Source organism: Falco cherrug, chromosome 4 (genome assembly GCF_023634085.1).
Source record: "Falco cherrug isolate bFalChe1 chromosome 4, bFalChe1.pri, whole genome shotgun sequence".
NCBI lineage: Eukaryota > Metazoa > Chordata > Aves > Falconiformes > Falconidae > Falco > Falco cherrug.
The window spans coordinates 64446442-64471244 of record NC_073700.1 but is presented as its reverse complement, the minus strand read 5'-3'; the positions used below and the strand labels follow the sequence as shown (position 1 = coordinate 64471244).

The 24803-nt window shown below is 36.7% G+C and overlaps 1 long non-coding RNA gene across 1 annotated transcript; it reads right to left on the bottom strand.

Annotated features, from left to right (window-relative positions):
* Positions 1-829: 829 nt before the first annotated feature.
* LOC114016680 (uncharacterized) lies at positions 830-21056 on the bottom strand. Its single transcript, XR_003561298.2, has 4 exons — positions 20790-21056; positions 17305-17639; positions 14772-14858; positions 830-1645 (listed from the first exon to the last, which is right to left on the bottom strand). It is a non-coding gene; the product is annotated as an uncharacterized LOC114016680 (long non-coding RNA).
* Positions 21057-24803: the final 3747 nt, after the last annotated feature.

The following is a 24803-nucleotide window of genomic DNA, read 5'->3' as shown; positions in this document are numbered from 1 at the left end:
TAAGAACGTGTACAGAGGAAATTAGTCTTCTGGATGTTATTCTGCAGAAGTGATAACTGTAAACAGCATACGCTAATATTTTGTTTTGTAATATATTGGTCACGTATTCTTCAATAAACAATGGCTGAAAGAAATTCAGCCGGACTGGCCAAGTATAAAGTGTGCAGGCTACAAAAATAATCATTAACTCTTGCCCAAAGCAAAAATTAACTGAACTTTAAGCAGATGATATCTTTCTGAGATGGTGCTCAGAAGCTTAAAACATGAATGTAGAATATCGTAGTTGCTCTCTCTTCAATCACATTTTTTGCTATGCTTGCCCAATACCTTTGTTTGCAGAACAGAGAAATACAGAAGCAAAACCTCACCACTTTCATATCCCTGATAGCTTTTTACTCAAAGTTAAATGAAGTAAAGGGAACCTGCAGTAGCAGCAGTAACGAAAAAGGTTGTCAGGATATGTGTTGATTCGCATTCTGTTAATTGTGGAACGTATAGTGTGCTGTGCCAGACTAGAAGATACTTGTCTCATTAGTGACTAGCAAGCATTTCTACGCCTTAAACCTATTGGCAAAGGGATACTGGAGACAGTGAGAAGCAGCACCTTACAGCTTTTTCAGCCTAATAGGCTAACATTTAGAACAGCATATCTGCTTGCCCTTTGGCACAAACAATGGCTCTTGGTTTTCATGACATACATTGCTGTGTGTTATTTGGACAGTATATACACATGAGGGAAGTAGTGCTGAACACCTTGAATGTCTGTAAGATGGAGTACAGTTTAATGCAAATGATGAAAATTGTCAATACTTCAACAAACCAACTTTATTTGATGTCACACAGTAAACAAAATGGTGATAGCCCGTGGATGCTCTTGACAGAGCCTAGGTACTCCATCTTCAAAAAAGTCAGGTTAACTTTTCACTTTGCCCCATGGAATAGTTTCAGCAGTTTCACAGTTGAAAGTCCCAATGCCTTTGCACCTGGATCTCTGATCTCTCTCTATATATATATTTATAATGTCCATAGTGCTCAGGTAAAGAAGCGTAGAGTTCAATTGTCCATAAAGCTGGGAGAAATTAAACCACAGAGCTGATGGCCACTAGGGGAAAAGGGCAAAAATTCTTGCTTGATGTTCCTTCTTTTACTTTTTTTACAAAACTTATCTTGCTTACCAGTATTCATAATGTTACTGTTCACATGGTTATGTTCTTCTCTATAACAGATAGATGATTAATAATGGTGTTGAATGAGTCATGGCTATGAGAAATAACTGTACTGCAGAACATTTTGAGAAGCTACATATCCTTCAGCACTGTCAGCATCACCATCCAGACTGTAATAGGAAGTATGCCAATATCCTATAACAGGTTTCATCTATGAGTGCCAACGATATTACACAAATAATTAGGTGGCAATAATGTCACATTATCATGAAATCAGTGCTTCTTCTCTTCTGTCATTGCCTGTAACCAGTCTTTAACCAGTCTTAGAGCTGCTCTTCAATACTTGGATTTACTTTTTCAGTATGATCCAATCTCTTTCTCCAGCACGTGTCATTCAGACCTTCCCTGATAAGATATGGAGGTCTCATGCATGTAGATCTCCAGATGTATGTGCATGTTGGAGGGCAGGGATGAAGAATCTTGGAAAGGAGACAGAAGATGAAGAGAGAAGTCACATATCACAACATAAAGCAAAATTTCACAATAGAACTTCCATTAAAGGTTGAAATCCTCAATTAATTATTCATCAAGGGAAAAGATTTCAGTAAGATTGTCTGAGAAAACACATTAAGTGTTTAAAGAAAGAAGATCCCCGCCATCACTACCAGCACTGAAAATCTGTCCTTATCCAAAATGCTGAATTTAATCTCAGTATGTTGTGGCATCATGGCACATTTTTTGCTATCAGTGAAAAAGAAAGGATGAAACAGTATTGCATTTTGTACCCCCAAACCAGGAGGAAATGCTGTTTTAGATAGACACTATTAGGTGTCTTTGCACCTGTATCTCTCATCTATTTAAGTTGTTTCGTTGTCAAAAAAAAAACAACCAAATTTGCAAAGGAGCAGAACATGAGAACTCAACCTAGCCTATGCAAAAACAATCTTATATGGGAGTTATTTTCACCTCTGTACTAAACATTATCCAGATAAGGAATTATGTAGATGGGAATACAGACATAAAATTCACTAGAAAATTAAAGAAATCAAATAATAAATAATTTTCCAGTAAGGCCTGAAATTGGGAGAATTGTAGTACCCTTTATTACACCATGAGCAGTGATGCCATGTTCCAATAATTAAAAAGGACAAAAATAAGTGAGGCAGGCAGAATCACAGGTTTATTGTTTAAATAGAAATGGTTGATATCTTCTTGACATGAAAACATTGCTGCTTAATTATCCCACCAAAAGCTCTTCCTACTTATGATAGACCTATTTTTATTCAGCTATTTTTACAAGACTGGTTCTGTGTTCTGAACAATTCTGTCAATCAGTTCAAAATATTTTCATTCCTGCATCTTTTTTTGACCATAGGAAACATCTTACCTACATTACTTAAATGTTTCATAACTGTCCTTTGACATGCTTCAGTAATGATCATCAGATAAATTAAGTAATGTATACCAAGCACTTGTACGTAATGTATTGCTATGAAACTAGTCACTAATAAAAGAATGACAATGATTTCCAGAGAGATATCCTACAGGTGTAATAGCTCTACATTCCCTGGATACCGGGGTTTATCTCAGACCTCCTATATCAATGGAAAGAATTTACTCCCAAAGGCTTTGACTGGTAGGGAATACCAATTATTTTAGACACTGTCTTTTGTTATTTAAGACTCTGAATGAACATGGATGAAAATAAACAGTGCACCAGGACTGTTTTGCTGACTGGAACAACTGCAGAGAAAACATCTGGCATCTCAGGCCAGGATTCTGGAGGCAGGATTTCACAATGTCAGGGCAACACAGATGTTTGAATGAGCAGCCCTTTCAGTGAGACAGACTATTATTTTGATGATATACTGTGATATTACTTAACAACCATGGTCAGGAAGCAATATATCTCACAGCACTAGAAGCTGTACAAACATAGAGCAAATAGAATTTCCCTGGTAGCGCTGAAAATTTTAGAAAATCAAGCAGGACAACAATTGAACAGAGTGGAAAATAAGAAAATTGTGGTGGTTTGACTCTGGCTGAATGCCAGGTGACCACCAAAGCTGCTCTGTCACTCCCCTCCTCAACTGGACAGGGGAGAGAAAACATAACAAAAGGCTCATGGGTTGAGCTAAGGACAGGGTCACTCGGCAGTTACTGTTATGGGCAAAACAGACAACTTGGGGAAATTAGTTTGTTTCATTACCATTCAAATTAGAAAAATCGCATTCCCCCCACCCCTCTCTTCTTCCCGGGTTTAACTTAATTCCCAATCTCTCTCCCTCTTCCAGCACAGCAGTGCAGGGACAGGGAATGGGGCTGGGGTCAGTCCCTCACAGCTGTCCCTGCTGCTCCTTCCTCTGCAGGGGCAGGACTCCTCACACTCTGCCCTGCTCTGGCGTGGGGTCCTCCAGGGACCGCAGGTGGGGATCTGCCCCACCATAGGCTCCCTGGGCTGAGGGCACAGCTGCCTCACCGTGTGCCACGCCAGGGGCTGCCAGGGAACCTCTCTTCTGAGCTGGGGGGCTGCAGGGCTCCTGCTTTCACACAGTCTCACTCCTCTTTTCCACTGGTGCAGACATTTTTGGGTTTTTTCCCTCCTTAATATGCTATCCCAGAGGTGCTACCACCATCACTGATGGGCTCAGCCTTGGGCAGCAGTGCGTCCCGCTTGGAGCCGGCTGGCATTGGCTCCATTGGACATGGGGGAAGCTTCTGGCATCTTACAGAAGCCACCCCTATAGCCCCCCTGCTACCAAAACCTTGCCATGCAAACCCACTACAAGTATAGTGAATGTTTTGCTCACTTGCTAATATCAGTCATCACTAGCCCTGGCACGATTAAAGGCAAATATTCTGGTGTTATGACAGAGTACAATTTCTAGGAAAGGATTAAAAGGATGGTAGTGGAAAGACTATGCAGATGATTTCAAAGAGTTTTTTCATACTATGAGTGTCAACACCAGCAAAGCCTGAAGGTGGCTGTTTGCAAATCTAACAAGCTGGTGAATGAGGCTAGCACCTCCTCTTAAAAATTAAGGACAGTAAGTGAACGTAACTGTAGTGAATATGGCAGTTTTAAAATTCTGGATTATTCACATTAATTTTGAAATTCAAAGAATCAGTCATTAACACATATTCCTACACTGCAGTTAAGTCTATTTTTGAGAAGTCTGAATTAAAAACTCAGTGGTTCTACATACAGAGTAGATTAAATTCAAAGCTATATATTAATATTCCAGAAGATGGACACACAGCAATATCATGAAAAATAGGATTATTTCACACAGAGCTAGCCACGAATAAAAAGCCCTTCCGAGTACAATATGAGCAGGCATGCTGTTAGGATGCCAGTTGGCTTCATCATATGGAGATATTGCTGCCTTTAGTGTCTGTTTCTCCACAGACTGACACAATAAACCGAGGATCCAAAAAGCTAAGGGCTTCTTAACTGCTCATTGACACAAAATAGTGGTCTCCAAGTACTCTTTCGAATGTCATTACACTCTATCATGTCAGTGATCCATGGACAATAAGAGCATCTAATGTAAATCACTGGGGGGTCTTCTGCTAGCTTGTTAGGTTCTCATATAAATTTAATAACAGATTTATTTTATTTCCCTTTTGAGAAATTAAAATTGCTTGAAATGCTTTACATATAGCTACACAAGCGAAATGGTCTCCCATGTTTCACAGGGATGTGTTCATCCTTACCTTTCTGTTCTCCAGCCTTTTCCCTTCTGTTTCTCCTCTTTAGATCAGAAGAGAGCATGTTTCACCCTTATTTTATGTTCCACCAACATAATGTAGCTCAGCTTACAGGGTTCTTGTTTTTTCTACCTATATTTTCAGTCCCTCCTTCATCTACTCTTGGCTGACCCTGACTGGCAGTTCTGGCACTGGAAGGGTTCAACGAGCAGGGCTAAGCCCCCTGTGCGTGGGAGATTTACCGCTGCTCTGCTGGCTGCAAACCCTGTGTGCAACAGCTTCTGTGAGAGTCTTCCCACCTGCAGGACTTCTCACTGGAGCACCTTTCTTGACACTCAGCAATGATGCGAACACATTTCTTTACACAGCCTTTCGATGTTGCTCACAGCTTTTGAGATATCCTTCGTCTACCATAATAAGTTCTATATCCCAGTAGTTTCGTGTGGAGGGCATGTTGGTGCAAGCCTTATAATTGTGTCCATTACAAAAAAAATGCTGTTATTTTTCTTCTAGTAATATTGGGAATTCTGAGTGCCAATGTAAAGATCAGGTAAGATTACTTGGTGTGTACCAGAAATAACACATTAAGGCCTTCAATTTGGGCAACCATCTGCACTGAACTTTCATATTGCACCTATAGAAAGGTATTTTTCTGTTCCATTTCATATCCACTCAGTCCAGCTCATTACCGTTGTAAGTTCTTTGTCTTCTGTATGGACTTTTTTTCAGGGTTTACAGCTGACTTTGAAACATTTGATTTTGGATCAGCTGCCTTTTTGGAGAAAACCTTCTCTATCACCCCCATAGCAATTAAACTCTGCATCTGCCCCTGACATATTGTATTTAACTAGGTAAAATCAGCTGACTGCCAGCTGTTCTTCCAACACTGCAGAAATCTGGATGTTTCAAAAAAGCTTTAATGTTTATTTGTTCTGCAAATTGCTGAATGATACTTTTATGGAAGTTATTAAAAATACATTGAGGTTGAATGTAAATGGACATTATCATTCCTGAACAATTCAGATTACTATTATTTTGAAAAAAGTGACAATGTTTAGATTTTAAAAAATAATAATATCAAGCAGATTATATTTTTCCTTTTCACTTGATTTAATTGGATAATTGGCATTAGAGGGATCTAAGACAATTTAAACAAAATTATTTTCTTTCCAATTTTTATTTTTAAGGAAAAGATCTCTGTTTCACAGAATATCAGTATGTATAACTATATTATGGCCTTACTAGGAATAGCCATAATAATAGAATCTATGTGTCCTTATAGGTTAAAACTGTTGTGACCTGATGACTTGCACGATTGGAACAATCAATGTACTCAGAGAGCTTGTGAGGTTTTATATTACTACTAGGAAAATTAATTTCCTTTATGTTGGTTTCTGTATGTGTACTTAGATTCATCAGTTGAGAACAATTTTCATTGTTGACATCAATCCACTGTATAAATCATTGTGACACTGTGATAACCTGTTTGATTCTTTTGTTGGGTGTGTAGCATGAAATCCATCTCTGGATTGAAATGTCGACTGATGACTGGTGCCCAGTGTAAGCCTGATGTTTAGGATTCTCCAGTGGGCACCCATGAGAGGTGAATGCGATCAGAAGGAATTAATTCTATCGTAAACGATGTCTATAATTTTGTAAGTTAATGACTCTGAAGGTTTTTAACTCCTAGTGTGTTATAGCTTAGATCAGTAGATAAGCCTGTCCAAATTATAGACAACTGCAGTTAGAGGAGATGCATCCCATCTTAAATTATCCTTTCTTTCTTTTTTTTTTTCCCCCTTTTTTTTGTTTTTTAATTTACTCTAAACCAATATCTCTCAGGTGCTCTCTGAATTTTCAGATCTGGCTTTTTCAGATCAAAATCAACGTTTTCTAAAACCACAGTGTGTTTCCTTGCATATCATAGTTGGGGTTTTTTTTGTCTTAATTTTTCCTTTTGCTTCCTCAGAGCACCTGTAAATATCTGTTAGTGGAGCTATCATCAGAGCTAATGAAGTTCAGGAGCTTGCTCCCAAATTACATAGTCTGATCTTATTAAATCAAATGACAGATATGCTTTCTACTTTTCTTTTGCCTTTTCCCTTAGATCAGGCAGATGGGAGCAGCAGTTTCCTAGGCAAGTTCTTCAGGAACAATATAACAGTAAAGAAACAGACACACGTTAGTGTCCATAGTGAAATCTAGTGTATCACCTGACTCATCTTTATTAACTTCTGCTGAAGAGAGTCACAGCCATACCTATTAACATACTCATGGTTCCAATTAAATATTTCACTCAACTACTGATGGTACTCCATTCCTTTATCATGGCTTTATAAGCACAATCTGCCCGCAGAAGGTTTTATTTGGTTTTATGTTTAGTGCCCTACTTTTAGTATTTTTTTTCTCTAAAAATAGCAAAATATAATCAATATTTTGAAAAATACATGGAAGCATTCATTTTTTCTGAATTTGTGTGAGTCTGGTAAAATGTGAGTTTAGGGGAAATGAAAATCAGAGGTCTTTACCAAATAACCCTACTTGTTCTTATGTTTATGCATCATTCTTTTGTTGTTCATCATTCTAATAAATAATCTGTGTGTGTAGGAGTGTAGTGCAGTAGTATTTTAAAAGCAAAATAGGCAAAGATAAAACTGACAGCACCTTGTTTTATTTCTCTCTCTTTGTGTTTCATCAGATCGTTGTCTGGTTTATATCTGTGATATTTCTCTGACTGAAGAGGAACTATGGAAATGCTAGATTCAGTTCTGGCTCCATAGTTTCACAATGTGATCTCAGCAAAACCAATGTTGCCTCATAAATGTAAATATACTCATGATCGGAAAACCCTTTTGTTCCACACGTTGTACACTTAGTTTATGGATAAAATTTAAAACTTAATGATAAAAATACTTTTCAACTTGGTTCAGTCACATGTAGTCAATCGTCTGACATTCTATGCTCATCAGAAAAAGGTGAGGAGGCTGTGTTTTACTGAGGGATTAAATGGATTTATAAGTCCTTAGCTAGTTCAAGACTTCCCTGCTATTCACGAAAACATAGTTAATCCTACAGTGGAGCTGAATGAGCTTTTAAAAGCTGACAAAAATATCCTGGGCTGGCTGGATGATATTTTTGTTGGAGCCTTATAAGGCAACTGGAACCAACAGTTTGTCAAAAGTGTAATTGCATGATGAAGAGAGGGTGAGAGTTTCAATGCTGCTTTCTTCCCAGATTAAATGGTCACTAGTAAAACATTGGCTTTTTTTCCCCTTTGAATTTAATAAAGCCATTGTTTTAGTGGTCATCAGTCCTTTTGAGACACTGGCTCCAGACTGAACTCCTTGGGGATAATCCCAGCTGTCAGATGCAAATCACAACGATTATCATCACTCCATGTTCAAATGGAGATCATGCTGGGGGTGTGCTAATTCCAAGGGAGAGTTAGATCTGGATTATTGCAGCAGTGGTAAATACAACAGATGAAAAATTTCTTATGTCTTATGTTTTCTCCTCCTTTTCTTAAGCTAAAACCTTTAAATGCAAGTTTTCTCTTCAAAGCATAATAAGCAATAAACTTTAAATAGGGGAATTCCTTTTCAGCTATCATGAAATACAGAATCACCGTTCTTTCTACAGAAAAAAAAATATTTATTGAGAAAAATAATTTGCTCATATATATACCTTGAGCTTAAGACCTGTACAGTCACAGAACTACTGAAGATGGAAGGCACCTTCTGAGACCACCTAGTCCAACTCCCTGCCCAGAGCATGGTCAACCACCACAGCCTTTTGGTTTTTCTGGTTTTCACAATTTTTTATTTCTCCTGTACACCCAGGACCACCGCTAGTCTGAAACATGCAAACTTATAAGCACTCTAGGTAACTGAAAAACATTACTATGAGCATATCCCATTACAGCAAAACTCCCCTATTCTAACATTTTTCTGTCTGAACACACTGGAAGCTTAGGAAAAGAGTAAAGTTTTTTTCTCTAAAGAGCAATGTCTTGCATATATAGCAAGCATGTTAGCCGTAAATAGTATTTGATACTATCAGGTTTTCTCTTTTGTTAGTGTGTGAGATGATACAACGTTATCAAATTGTTAATAAAACTGATTATTTATGTGGCTACAAAGAGGAAAGGTATGCTATTAAATTTTGCATAGCTACATAACTGTCTGGGAAAATAAACCAGACTTACCAGGATTACAAATAACTTACACAAAGAACTATTTAACTGTATTGAGGAATCTCTATACAGGAAAAAGTCCTGCTAAGTCTGGGAAAAACAATTACCTGCTAAATCTCTCAAATCCAAAAAAGCATAAATGCCATAAAACAAAATTCTTTCAAATCACATAATCCATTAATATGCCAAAACCCCAAAACATAAAACAGATGGGAATGGGAACCGGGACCTGTCCCCTTCACAGGCTTATGAGCCAGTGCAAACCCCACGTCAGAGGCAGGCACAGCCTTTCGGTTCCACATGTGAACATTAGTCTAAACAGTATATAATTATTGACTTCTGGTACCAAACCTTCCCGCTCCTTTTCAAGCATGGAACAAAAACTTATAGAGAGGTTTGTGAGCACTGACTGCTTTCTACAGGGTCAGAAGGAGACAGTCATTACAGGAAGCTGAAGCTGCTCTGATTTGTCCACTAACATAGGTGTCTACAGTATGACAGAGCCTGTGTCAATCAGACTTTCTACATTTAGCATACACATGTGTATGCTAAAACATTTCCAAGGTTTTGTTTTACAGACAGGCAGAGGTAGGGTGCAGTCATCTGCGTATGAATGTGCAGCCACACAGACAGAAGAAGTTGCCAAGAATGTGGTGTGAAAAGATACCCCGAGTCACACTTTTATTTTTATTTATTTAGAAGAGAGGCTTGTTGGGTTTGTCTAGGACGATTCAACTTGCTTTCAGAACTAGAAAGCATGACTGATCAGAGGGTGAAGGGAGCAGCTGTCTGGAGTGTAACAGAAAGTGGCAGAAGGAGAGATGACAGCAGATCCCTGCCTGAGGTCGCTACCCCTGGCAGAATTCAGCCAAGAGGTTCCTGAACTGATGGAGCGCTCCTGCATTGTGCCTAAGCTGCTTCAAAACGCTTAATGTTACTGGAGCAATTTGCTCACCCAGGCCATGGGTTCTTTGGAAATACAGTAGTCTCCTTTCTGAAAGAACAACACAGTGCTCATCAACAGCTGCACTTCGGCAGTGATGATGGTACAGTCATCGACAACTCTTTTTGCTGTCTGATGCCCAAAATTCATACAGAACATTCATTCTCAGAAAACAATCTTTAGGTGATGTGGATCAGTGCAGTGAATTTTGAAGTAGATAGAGCTAGCCAAAACTAGGAAGCAGAAAACAATAACACCACCACCATAATAAAATATGAATATAGATAAAATTTAGCATTATTATTATTAAAGATAGAAAGTCAGCTCAGAGTAGGGCAAAAGTTTGTGCTTCTTTAAATTAGAAAAGTCTTGCAATAAAGCTGCACCCAAAGAGGTTTAGACTGGACATAAGGAAGCATTTCTTTACTGAGAGGGTGGAACAGGGTTCCTCAAGAGGTGGTCGATGCCCCAGACCTGTCAATGTTTAAGAGTTGTTTGGACAATGCCCTTAACAACATGCTTTGACTTTTGGTCAGCTCTGAACTGGTCATGCAGTTGGACTAGATGATCTCGGTAGGTCACTTTCCACAGAAATATTCTATTCTACAGTATTCTACTCTATTCTATTCCAAGACTCAAGGATTCCAGAAGCCTTGTTTTCCCTTGTTTCAATATTTTATATTGCCTTCTAATTTTACTTTATGAAGATAATACTAATCTTACAGACTATAGACTGGCATATGGGCTGTAAAATTAGAATTGGAGAAGATATGCAAGTTTTTGCTTTCCATAGGTATAGAATTCCATAGGTAAATAGAATTATTTTGGATATAACCCCATTTTTTTTAAAAAAAAATGTTACTCAGTAAATGATATTATAAGAAATTAACTTGGTTAGTAATCTATGCCATAAAATTGGGTAGTCAGTTGTTGATCTTGTTCTGAATCTAAAGACTTAAATGCAAAAAAAACCCAAACCAAAAACAAACCGAACAAAGTTAAAAGTAAGATATTTTCCCTCTCTAATCTGCTATAACTTCATTTATAAATGGTTATTTAATTTTTATCTCTTAATTATAAACGGTACTTTATGTTGTGGGGTTTTTGATGTATGAGAACCAGAAAATGGATCAGTATTTGAAAAAATAACTGGAAAAAATATTATGAAAAGAAATAACCTGATGTTCAAAAGATATATTTCTCTGTAATATTTTATCATATAATTTGCAAAGCAAAACATGATATTTCATTAGAAATGTCATTCTGCCAGAATACTGGTGCATAGTACAGTTGAAATTATTATGAAATCCAAGCTTTCCATAAAGGAACATTTCACTTAGGTACATCGACTTATGTTAAGAACTTCTGGTTTCCTGTAACAGCAGGTCCAGAACTTCTCCAGAAGCTTTACAGAAATGATTTTTTATTTCCTTACCCAAAACTTATCACTGGACTGTGTCTCCCTTTGGAGTAGCATAATCCAAATCTACTTCAGGAAAATCCTTGTCTTCTTAGTTTGATCAGTTTAAAGCAATGTACTTAACTGATTGGTTTCCATGTTGGTCTGGCATTGAATCAGGTACTAATGGTGTTTCTTAACATTAAAACTATCACTTCAGAAATGAGGTTGATAATGGTATTTGTATTGGCCCATGGGAATTATTAAAGCAATGAGTTTTCTTGCAAGGATTCCCACTCTGATGATACAAATTCATTTCCACTACAGAAAAGTGTTATCTCTAAAACCGAAGAAAAATACAGTTAATCACAGATATGCTTGATATTCTAGTGAATCCCCCATGACATAAAAGGTCCAGATCAGGAAAAAATATCTAGTGAGGTTTTTTATTTTATTTTTTTTAATTGCAGACATTTTATCAAACTACGAAAATTCTTTTTGATCTTACTTCTGATGCCAGAAATGAACTTGTGAAGGACTTGTCCTACTAGGAGACTGAAAATTCATAACTCACTGTCTAAGCATTGATGCAGAGGTTGAGACTGAAATTAAAACTGTTCCTGAAGACAGATTGACATTCAGGGCCAAGTTTATACCATCTCTTACAATTGATGGGAAAATTTAACTGGATGGGCTCAGCTGGACAACTTGAAAAATTATTTCATATCCTGAGCTCAAATGATTAATAAATATTTGATTCTTTGCAATAAATCACAGGCTTATCAGGCAAAAAAATGAACAGCCATTTCTGTGATCTAACACTGCATCAATAAAGAATTTTATATATATATATTGAAGAAAAGGTGAACACAAAAAGATGTAAATGTTGGACATATCACTGAATCTTTGAAGTGATAGGATAGAGCCATATCACTTACCATACCCATGGGATGTATTTTAGAAGTAATAATGTTACATATCCTGCTTCTTCATGCAACACGATGCATGCCTTGTCATAGTATAGGACTTATAAAGATAACGAGGAAAAAAATCTTGGTCATTCAGTACAAAATGCACATTCCCATAATCAGATATTATCAGCTGCATGAAGTTCCATATTTATTTTTGTAACAGGAATTTCAATTTCATGAGATTACAGGAACTTTTAAGAGTATTGGGGAACATGGGGGTATTCATTTGCTCTGTTATTTACAGTAGCTGCTTTTGATTCATAATCTGCTATGACTGCCTCTGAATAAATGTGAAAATGATCATTCTAGCATGCGCGGAACATGTGATTGAATTCAGAACAGAGTCCAATCCTGCTCTACAAGGTCCTGTAAAGATTCCATTGGTTTCATTAGGCTGAATAAAATAAATCTCCTTTACAAGTACACTGTATTTGTAGACCTGAAGCCAACATTATTATCATAAAACTACTGCTTTCTCCTCCATACAAGTCCTTTATAAGATATATTTCTATTGTAATGTCTATAAAAATAAAAATGCAGTCTTCTAGAACAAAAAGCACTTTTATCAAAGGGAGGAGGAACACAGCTCTGCCTTAGGGAGAGACAGCAACCCATATGCAGTATGTTGCAACCTTGAGTAAAACACACATCTGAACAACATCATGGGCAGTGAGTCAGAATTTCATTTTTACTCCTTTGCCCTTGTTGTAGTAGACTAATAGATTTGCCAAATAAGTCTCTCTGGCTATAAATATTATATATACATATATATATATATATAATTTTTTTTAGATAGCTATTTAGGTGAACTGTAAAACTATGTTACAGCGCAGTCAATGGAATACATTAACTCACAAAAAGAAAACTTCAGGCAAAGTTATCAGCTTATGGCATGTATACATGTACATACGTGTGCCCTCCATCTTCAGAATAGCTTTGGTTTGTCCCCTGTCATCCCTGGTGTTTTGCTGAGAGGTGATGACTCCATTAGTTTAGTCTGATGATTCATATTTTTTATTTTTGCGTAAAAATGGTTACAAGGGCTTTTGCCAGTTCAAAGTAAGACTAAGAATTATGCTGAGGAGCTGCAGAAGACAGTAACACAGCCTGAAATGTGAGCCCTCTGTTTGGAAATTGAGTTTCAGTTGCAGTAAACCCTTCCAGATTCTTTGCCCCTTACATAACATGGTAAATCCTGTCATCTGTTTTCTGATAGCATCTACTTGTAAGGCTGGAATGAGCAGTGCAAACATTCCTGAAATCTCTCCTGTTTGTTATACTGCTGGGCTTGCAAGCAATCACAGCTACATACCTGAGGAAAGGATACACTGCTTTGAATGTTTACAATATATCACTGCAGCAGCTAGAAACGGACTGCAGCAGCTAGAAACGGACTACACCAGCTGAGCGGAAGAGAAAATAGATTGGTAAAAGTTTCTTTTTTTTCCCTCCATTTCTAATAAGTCTCCATGTTCAATAAAGTTTGCTCTCTTTTTCTTTAAGTAAACTTTTCCCAACAACCCTATCATATCTTGTTCTGAACTGTTCCTGAAGTTTCCCTGCTACAGCACTTAAGATATCTAAAAATTCTAGTTTACCTATTTAAACTCCCTAGCTTCTCTGAGAAATGCTGATATGCAACAGCTGAATATGAAAGCTTATTCATAAATACCCTCAAAGTATATAGATGTAAGTTAGTGCAGCATTTCTGAGCAAGGCAGCTCATGTCAGTTAGCTTACCTCAGTGGAGAGGAACTGATATTTTTTTTCTAGTAATGCTTTTCTGTTGAAATGAAAAAAGCAACAGCAAGCCCCCCCAAAAAAGAAAAAAAACCCAAGAAAACAGGACCCCCCTGAAATTATTCAATTACAAATAGTCTGTTTTCACCTCTATCACTGTTTCTCAGCTTTCAATTTTCAGATTTTCTTTCCAAGTTACAACTTTGATGAAAGCAGAGGTTTCATCAAAGAAAAAATTCAGATAAAAGCTTTCAGGCAGTTTTGTTTGTGACCACAATGAAGTATTAAAAATATGTATATATATTCTACAAATATAAAGCAGGCATAGTTTGTACAGGCTTCTTGCATCCATATCATGGAAGAGACATTAGTTGACTTAACTGTCTACAATCACATCGTAAGACCTAGAGCACATGCACTAAACTGGTGTCCCGCTCTTGACCATACATATATTCTGAGTATATTTATGCCAGCCTTCTCAGGCTGGGAAGAATTCAGTTTAACTGTTATGCAGTGAAGAAGGGAAAATCATACTTAATGAAAGAATTAAAAGTCACAGAATCCACTTACTATTGCAGATGAGTCAACATTTAATTTCTTTTTTCTTATTTTTTCCCCTCGGTATGTATCCAGCTAAACAAGACCTCACCTGTGCTACTGGAGACAGACCAGCCCACTGCAAGCTGAGGCCGCCGATTGCTGGAGGAAAGTAGTGATGGATGGATTCTTCATCACCCTATGAATGAAGTAATAAAACTAAGTGGAATTTCTGCTTGTGAAATTTCTTTGGTCTCCTAGCTGTCACCTTAATGAGTCAATAATTTTCCAATTTTCAAGTAAACCAATATTACTATTTCATTTTGGACACTATCAAAAAAGCAGTATGATATGTCATTTGAAGGTAAATAACCTTGCTATTTGCTACAATCTTATTCAGTTTTTTGAACGATACCTATCTTCAGATCAAGGTTTGAAAGTCCACAGAGCTTCTTTGAAAAGTTATGCTGGCAAAGATAATGATAGAGATATTTTCTCATCATTAATTGCTACAAAAGTCAGTTTTTTGACTGTGCAGCGTAGCTTTCTGGAGTCAGTGAAGACATACGTGGAGAAGTACATATAAGTGCCTGAACCAGAAAGCTGAAACCACGTGTGCATTATGCCAGCTTGCAAAGCCTGCTCATTCTGTCAACAAGTGGAAGTGATGGAGGTAGCTGAGTGTTGTGAAATTGCTTGGAGGGGAGAATTACAGATCTAATATTCTAATCAGTCTTGGACATCCAAGACATCCAACATTTGTAGGTGTTATTCTGTTATGTTTGGGTAAGAACTTTGATGTTGGACTGGATCCTGCATGCAACTTTTCAGACAAGCTCTTCTGTTTATGCCCTCTAAATAATATACCAGAGGCAGATTCCTACTGAATTTCCCAGTATTTCTTAAGTCTTTGGCTGGGTGGTCATGATTCTAGGCCTAGAAATCTTAGAAAATCTTAACAATCTTTTAAAATGCTTAACTTTCTCTGTATAATGTGTGAAGGGCTAAATGCCTATCCTGTCTTCCTTTAACCATTTGAATATGACTAGTAGATTGTCTGCAGCTGCTTTTCTCTTTCATTTGTACAATAACATATAACAGCTTTGCAGAAAAAAAAAAGATAAAAGAAAAAATGAGTAGTCTTGGATAACCACAGGTTTCTGCATGAATAAACACACTGCGTTGGTCTGTGTGCAGTGGTGATACAGTAAGAAAATTCATAGGATTCCACTGTTTGATGCTTTACTTTTTCATTGAATGTTTTAGTATTTTGCTACTGTTAAACTATGTAGAATATACAGGAATACTACTAATCTCTAGGATTGCTAAAGAAAGGCTTTTATTTAGTTTTTATGGCACATAGTTAGAATAATCTATATGCTTTTCTGACTGTGATTTTTGAAGTTTGATTTGGAGAGTGGATGAAAGGCATCATAGTTTGTATTGGTGTAAGCTAAGGACAGAATTTGTCCTCTAAGGGTTTATGAGGCTTGTTATGAAAACAGAAAGTATCTGGAGTATAAATCCTTACAGCAGGAGAAAACAATATAAGTATGATATGTGATGACAGTTTTGTATCAATTATGAAACCATCCTAAGATATACTTTAACACTTACTAGGTAATTTTTTCACTACTGCACTAATTAAGAAATATTTCAGCTGACTTTTTCAATAGGCCATAAAAGAGGGTGAATAGGCAAAAACCAACCAGATGAAGCTACCACACAAGCATATAGGAAAAGAGATTAAAATTGGTAAAATTATGAGAACAGAATCAAATGAGAGCTGAAATCATTGGACCTTTCAGTGTTACTGCTGTTACTCTTTCTAAACAAGACAGTTTCATAGAAAAACTTCCCCCACCACCACCCCCGGCTTACTTCAAGTTCTTTGTGTATTTTCCTCTCAATATTGGTAATTGATGGCAGGATAGGTTGAAGAGTGATTTTAGAAAGGACAAAATTAAGCAATTTATCACCATGCAGCTGGAAATAAAGGGGATAGAGAGTAGCCAAGATATATGGCAGGGTAAAAGTTAACAAGGCTGCCTTCCAGTATGTCTCTGGTAAAGAAACAGTGATAGGAAAAGTAACTCTCTGGGAGACAGCTGAGCTAAGAGGCCCAGTAGCACAGTTATATCTCTGCCAACATACGCCTTTACGGACACTTGGGATGCTCTTCCATACGACCCATAAAGGAAAGAAAATTCAGATTGGAACTATAAATAATGAAAACCAAACAGGACACATTTGAGAAAAAGAGATACATATTTTCCATAGGAAGGAGGATGGTCAAGGACATCTTCCAGCTATGTGGAAGTAGCAGAGCTGAGAGCTCAGCTGCAGGCAACCTGAAGCACCAGGACAGATCCTGGTGCTCTTCTTCAGTAGCCACTGACACATTCTTCAAGGTGATTACCACTTTGATGCAAGTTCAGTCTCCCTGTCACCCCTTTGTGTCTCAGCCACTGTTTTCCTTCCTCATTCCTTCATTTATCCTACACACACACACACAGGTGGGGGGCGGGGGGGGGGGGGGAAGGTAAGAGATTTTTTTCCTTTCTGACATCAAAGACAAACATGAAGCTGTGACTGTTAGAGGGACATGCAATAGTTAGAGTAACATAGGAAATAGTACAACTTACTGTATAACCCCAAACAGATTTCAGGAGTGATCCCTTTTGGGCACAGTGCTTTGGAAGCCCAGACCAGTGCTGTGCTAGGAGAGATTGTCTTGGTGTTCTTTGTGTCTGAAAATCCTGGCCACATGACATTTTCTGTCCACAGACCGTTCCGCTTTGACTCTCTTGGAAGATTTCTGCTTGCCTTTTAACTTGACTTCCATGTTAGGTGAAGGTATTCAAGCATGTTTTTCATCCCACAAGCTGTCAATTCTTTCCAAGAAATGTCTTCCATCTTCCTGGAGCTGGTGACTCCTCACTGTGATGTGGCACATACTCAGCTCTGCTCCTAATGATGTCTGCTGAGTGCACAGGTAACAAGTTTTAGCAGCAGGAAGATTCAAAGGAAAGGAGTCAAGTCACTTGAGGCTTTTAAAGACCCTACAGTTTCTTATTCTTTTGAAATTGCTAAGACTGACCATGATCCTAACTTTTGTGACCATGAGACTGTTATAATCCTTTAAAGATTGGCATGAAACAACTAGGTTCAGTGAAAATTATTTTGTATTCGGATCACCTTTGTGTTTTGAACTTCTGGGCCACAACACCAGATTGACATATTTTTTGATCATTCAGGTTACCTGAGTCTCTGCTATTATTTTGACAGGCTTTGTAAATAGAAATGTAAGAGTTGGACTGAGTGCAGTCAAGGTAAATTTAGTGTTCAGGTGATACCTCTGTGAAGAACTCCTGAACAATTAATTCCTTTGCCTTGCAAATGGCATTTTCCTGATTTTAGTTCATTCCCTCTTCCAGCCTTTTTACTTCTGGCTTCTTGTATTGATCAAATTTTAGCTATTCCATTATAAGTCCTCTTTTTAACCTTTCTTGTGTTAAAAGCGTTCCTTTCTTCTTGGATTACAGTATAATTCTGCTTTACTGAGGTCTTACCTTGTTGATGAATTTGGAATCAGAATTGCTTTTATATGTTCCTATGTAATCCAGTCTACCAAAATGATTGCCAAAAATTTTCCTAGTTTTGACCTAATTTTTGCACACATTTTAAACACTTGCAATTCACTTTTTTAACCAGCAGTGGAGAGGAAGATGCAGGTGCACACAATATATAATAGGCTTTGGTTTGATAAACTAACAGTTATCTTAACCTTGCTTTTACTTGTTGCCCTTTTATAAAATGCAGGCAAAAGAAAATGAGTGACAGACATGATCTGCATTGCTCAAAGACTATTCAGTAAGCCTGTTTCCAAAAAAGTAAATATCACATATGGTTGTTACTGCAGCCCTGTGATATATATAAAGAGATAAATCACTCATTTCTGTGGAAATTAAAAATATAGAGATCTTCTGTGCACATAAATTATCATAAATAAATATTTTTACAAAAGTAAGAGCAAGCGCATATTTTTCCTATCTGTAGGACATTCCTCAAATTCTACTCATTCATTTGATGTATTTGGTGACCTTTTCTATAGTACATCCTCAGTTTTCAGGTTAGAATAGTAAACTTCTTGTTTTATATTTATATTTAAGTATCTGTACTAAAGGAGATTGTTCTAACAAGTTTCATAAACTGATCTCACTCACACAGGTAAAAATCTGGTGTAAATCCATTCATTCAGCATCTGTTCATCCTTTTTCTTCTTATTTTAATAAGAGAAATATCCACTCTTTGCAAAAGTGGTCTCAGAAAATTAAAAAGACAGCAAAAAGCTATAACCTGTTGCCCGAGCACAACATCTGCTTTTCTGAAACTACAAGGCAAATGAAGTGCTTGCAATAATTTTTTTGACATTCCTTCCATAAGTCATGCTCTGTGTTGATTACGGAAGTGCATGGCACCATTTGTCAGAAGAGGCGATTATTTCTCAGAAACCCTGTGTTACAGAGACACAAAAAGCTGTGGTTCCGAAGAGATGTACACCAACAAATGCTTATATTTGTTCATATCTGGAGTCATTGCTCATGTTTGTGTAACAAAAAAGGCAATATCCTGAAGACTTCATGATTATGTTGAATTCTTTCTCCTGTAACTGTCCAATTAGCATTGTAATGCTACTGAGGGAGATATTAGTGCCGGCAAGATGCTGGAGACACCTAGCTTTGTCTCCCTCTCTCAAAGAACAGATAAAGCCATCTTTCATTGGGTCTAATGCTTGATAGATGTGGGAATTTAGCTGGTGAGTAGCTGTTTCACACAAAACCTCATGAAGAGAGACAATAGAATCATGAAATGGAAAAGATGCTTCTCCATCATGAAGCAAAGCCACTGGCAAATATGTGCACCAAATTGCCTCTTGCCTCCCAAAAGTGCTGTGATAAACCCAGTTAGATTTCCTTGCCTCAGAATGAAAGGGTTTGTTTGGATTTAATTACAGTGAGAGTTAGAAACTTTTAATTTTAATTTAAAAATACATTTGTGGATATTTTTAGGTCAGTTTGATCACACAGCGAAGTTTTCATGTTATGTATTTCTTATGTCTATATGTGTTCCTTTATAGTTTACAGCAGTGATTATATTTTATTACTTTGAAAGTATTTTGTTATTTTCAACTTTATATTTTATATAGTTGAACATCAAATTGCTGTTATTATTCCAGTCCCAAGTTCAAGTTCATCCGTTTCTTTCTGAATGCTATTCTTAGTATTTCTGCACTGATGATGTCTCAGTTTTGTGTCATTTTCAGCTTAGACTTTTTTCCCCCTTTTTTTCTTTATAGCCACTTAAAATAATAAATGAGGTGAGTTTTGAGTGAGATTCTGGAATTTCACAACTAATTGCCTTCCAGTCTGACATCTTTTCCATCAATCTTGCCCATTACCTATCCTAATATACAGTCACTCCATAATATTCCTGTACCCCATCTTTTTTTTTTTTTTTTTTTTTTTTTTTCTGTTTGATCTCCCATATAGCATTACACAAAATGCTACACTAAAATCCAGGTAGGTGAAATATGAATTCCTTTTGTTTATAAACATAATTGTCTTAAAGAAAGTTATAAGATTAGTTTTTATAGGTTATTCTTAGATAAACTGAGGTTTTGTTTCATTCTGTTGCATACTGCTGAAATTTATATTCTGTCCACACTGTGGTATGGAGTGATCTGAAAGCCTTCCTTGTCTGCTAAGGAAAAAAAAGAAAAAAAGGGAATACTCCCTTAGTCTCCTAAAAAAGAGTTTGAGTAAGAGAGAGACTCCAGGAATAAGAATTAAATTTATGAAGTTTCAAGACTAAAATAAATATTAAAATTTATTGAAAAAATCCAATCTCCATTTTTCTTAACTGGTCAAATACCTTTATCTTGTTTATTGAATTACATGTGAGAATTGCATAGAAGTGAAGGAAAAAGGGAGACAAAGTCAACAATGATGATAAATTCAAGATGAATAATTGCAAGTAGACTCTACAAAAACAGAAGTGGAAGAAATAAGCCATAAACTTAAAGGAATAAATTTTGAACCACCACAGAATTTTGCAAGCACCAACTTACCCGGCTGAAGTGATGGTAGCAAATACAATAAACAGATCCATATAATAATCAGTAATGTCATAAGCTTCTAAGTAATATTCTTCAGGATGCTTGTTATTCTTTGAATTTTCTTCCATTAAAGAATGACCATGAAGAGGAACAAACCAAATGAGACAGTTTCCTCTGAGAGCCCATTCAGAAACAATTACTGACCTCTCTAAGTAAAGCTTTTATACATTTTGTAGGAGCTCTGTGTGCAGCACCTGCATCTACCAACTCTATGTGACCTCAGCCTTCTCCACTGAGGAACAATCCAGCACAGTGCAATGCTTTCTTGAAGGTTATTAGAGTTAACAAAGCCCTTAGTGCTTAAGGAGACAGAAGGAGGATGTTTCCCTTTGATCAGCTTAAGGCCTCATATGGTGCCTTGTGTGGACCATCTGTAAAGGGATGCAGCTTGTTTTGCATAAACAAACAGGACACCCAGGAACTGAGGCTGCAAATTGTCTAGGTGTTTTACCCTCAGCTCTCAGTTGTCTGCCCATATGGATTTAATTTATACTTACAAAGTAAACTTTAAAAGATTTCAGTGTGTTTGCCTTAAAATTAGCTTGATGCTACTCAAATAACATTTGGAATAATGTTTGGAAATAACAGTATCTGCAATATACTATTTATAGAGTCTCCTGGAACCACTATTGTGTAAAACATAATTAAAGAGTTTCTAAAATGCACAGTACAGTCTAGGTCAGGTAAATACATAATCAGGGAGTTATTAATGGAGCTGCAATTAATTAATATGCCTCCATAGGAGCCATTAAAGCTGATTAATGTTATGGCACACAAAGTGAATTTGTAGCTAACAAATCAATGACCCAGTAGATGGTATTGTGTCCTTTGGAGACATTACACTATACCATATCAAAACCTCATTAGAGAATTTTTGATTTACTGATCGTCAGCCCCAGTAGTCATTAGCTGGCCCAGGCTGATGATGCATGTGCATAGAAGAAAGTTAAGATAGTACTCCATCAGGGGATAGATCTCCTCCCAGTTACACTGCTGTAAATCAAGGGTAAATCCATTGGAATCAATGAACATATATAGTTTGGGAGGAGGGAAAGCCAAAAACCAAAAATCAAAGAAATACTCCAAGAGGATAGTCAAATAATTGAGGGTTTAAAAAATTCATTTATTATGCTTATTCGATAACTTTTTTCTAATGAACTATGTAAAATGTTTGATATTCTTTTTAACTTAGAAAGGGAACCCACTCAGGAATCATATGATATGGAGGCAGTGAAAAGATTATATATTTTCATGCCTTATACATTTGGATTTCATCTGAGGTTTAGATTGGGATGTGAATTTTCAGTCTGCAATTGCAGCATCCCTGGAATGCATTTTACTTGAGACTGTTGATACATAATCCCAGCCCTTGCTCTTTCTAGGTATAGATTATGTCTGGAAATTCACTATTTCTTCTTAAAGATAACTTTCTCTGGTTTTCCTTAACTTCAGTGGAGCTACACCTGAGAAAATTTTGTCCTAAATGGTTTAATAGGAAAGAAATGTTCACAAAAGCAGCAAACAAGAGTCCTTTGAGCATGGTGCAGAACAAATATTGCAATCTTTGACAAACGCTGAGCCCAAGTCTTTGTCTGTCTAAAATCACAGACTTGCTGTGGGAGGTCACTTGTCTAGAGAGCAGTGCTGTGCTCAGAGTGCAGGAGGGGAATGGCTCCTGGAGACAGGATTTGCTGGGAGTCACTTTCTTTGTAGATTTTGTTACTGCAATCCCTTTCAGACTGACTAAGATTTATTGACCAGATCTTTGTATTCTTTTCTTTTTGAGGCAAGTATTATTATCTGACAGTCTTGCTTAGAAATGTAGATAAGATTTAATTTAATTTACTTTTGATGTATTGTAGGTGGTGTGTATATTCTCTTTTACACATTTATTTTTACAATAGACAGAGCTAAGAAGCAGAGGATTTACTATGTATTGTACAGATTTGTTACCCACCTCAGAATTTCTGTAGTCATGGGTTTTAAAAGAAGTTTGATTGATGTAGAATAAAGGTATTGCAATGTTAGTTTAGGTTAGGAAAACTAAATCCACCTTTTGAGATAGTTCAAAGTTAAAAGGAAACACCTCCACTTCTTTCCTTTTCTTATTTAAACAGAAAGAGAATGGCAGTGATATTGGGGCTAGTTATTTTAGAGATCATGAACAAGTAAGAGTGTTATGTAAATGCATATGTCAATATGTATTTCAGACCCATAGAACTCAAATTATTTGAAAAATAGGTTTTAAACATGTCCCATTAGCTACATTGTACTCCTGCAATTGAATTTAATTCCTTGCTTCCTTTAAATGTTTTTACCCCTACTGTCCTCAGCTGAACAGTTGATTCTGGCTGATGAGATAAGCTCACAGTACTTCAGTTCTTGACTAATAGTTGGTTAAAAGCTAGCGGTGTGTCCAAAATTTAATCATAGTTCATCATGCTGTGGAATAAATCTATCTGCCTGACAATGATATTCTTTTAATGTTTCGTTTATCTTAAAAGTTAGAAAGATCCAGGGTCACTGGAATCAGGAGGGACCACTTTCTGCTTTGGATAAGGTCGCATAAAATATTTCAGGTGTGTTGTTGCTAGATGTGGCAGAATCAGGAGACACTCCCTAGTGTCAGGGAAATCTGCATTTTTCTCAGCCCTTGTTCTTCTCTTTCACCAGATTCATAACACTTTCCTTTACCTTAGATGCTTGAAAATTTGAGTTTATTCATACAAACTAAAGATTTATCATTATGGGTAGATAATCTTTACTGAGATTCAATATTTATAGTGGGCCAAAATTCCTAACAGGTCAGTGCCATTGAATTTCATGGAGCAGTGTCAGTTCACAGCAAAATATTTGAACTTAGGATATCCAAAGAAAATATTGAAAATAGCTGTCTAGCTGTCCAGGTTTTCAAAGCATAGCAGTGAAATAAAAGTATTGTATATATTTATATATGTATGAGCGCCAGTGTAAAAGAAAACAAAATTAAAACCAGAAATTATGATTTTCCATAAAAATTAAAGTTTTTTAATAAACTGCAAAACATACAAAGTGGAATCGTCATCTTTGGAGATGCTTCTTTACTTTTCCAACAGGCTATGGTTCTGTTCATCAGAAGTGGAAACCAGGACGACTGACTGTGCATGTACTCTTACCTGCAAGTGATGAAAAACATTTCCCCATACATTAACTTCATATGTTGGCTTTTTTTTTTCTATATAATTACTGTACTTCTAAATAATTATGCTTTTTTTAATGTGTATGTTTTTATTTGTATTACATTACTTTAGATTAATATTCAATCCTGGTCACAGAGTTCTAATGGAACTGAGCTAAGGAAGTGAATTCTTTTTTCTTGTATTTCCTAAATGTACACAACATTAGCATTCTGATTTTACACCTTCTTGTTACTCTTTTTTTTTTTTTCTTTTTCTTTTTTGATTTGCATTGTGAAGTATTTTCAGTGTGCATGAACTAGATTCCCTTTGGATCCAGTTTTTCAGAGTGTAGGAACTGGAAGTTGTGCTCCAGGAGCACACTTAATGGACTCTAGACACACACGCAAAATTATTCTGCTCATAGGACCAGATGTGAATTAATCCAAACTTAACAACCCTGAAATGTCTACAGTTTTTTTAATGGCCCTCAGCACAAACTGTTCTGCTCTGCATATCTATCCCCTTTCGGTCTATACTCCTTACTGACATAAAAAACAGTTGTGCTTTTTTCCTGCTCTATTTGTAGAGTATAAGAGGTTTGGGACAGATATTTTTCTATGCTGTGCAAAATGTGAAATGGTGGTCTGACGTTAACTGATGTAAATTAAAATAACTGTAAAGGGAGAAAAAGTAGGCTTGAATATTATTTCTCTTCTTTTGGATCTACACTGATCATAATGTAAAGACATCCAATTCAGATCATTTCAAATCCAAAATGCTATTAAACATGCAGGCTCGATTAACACAG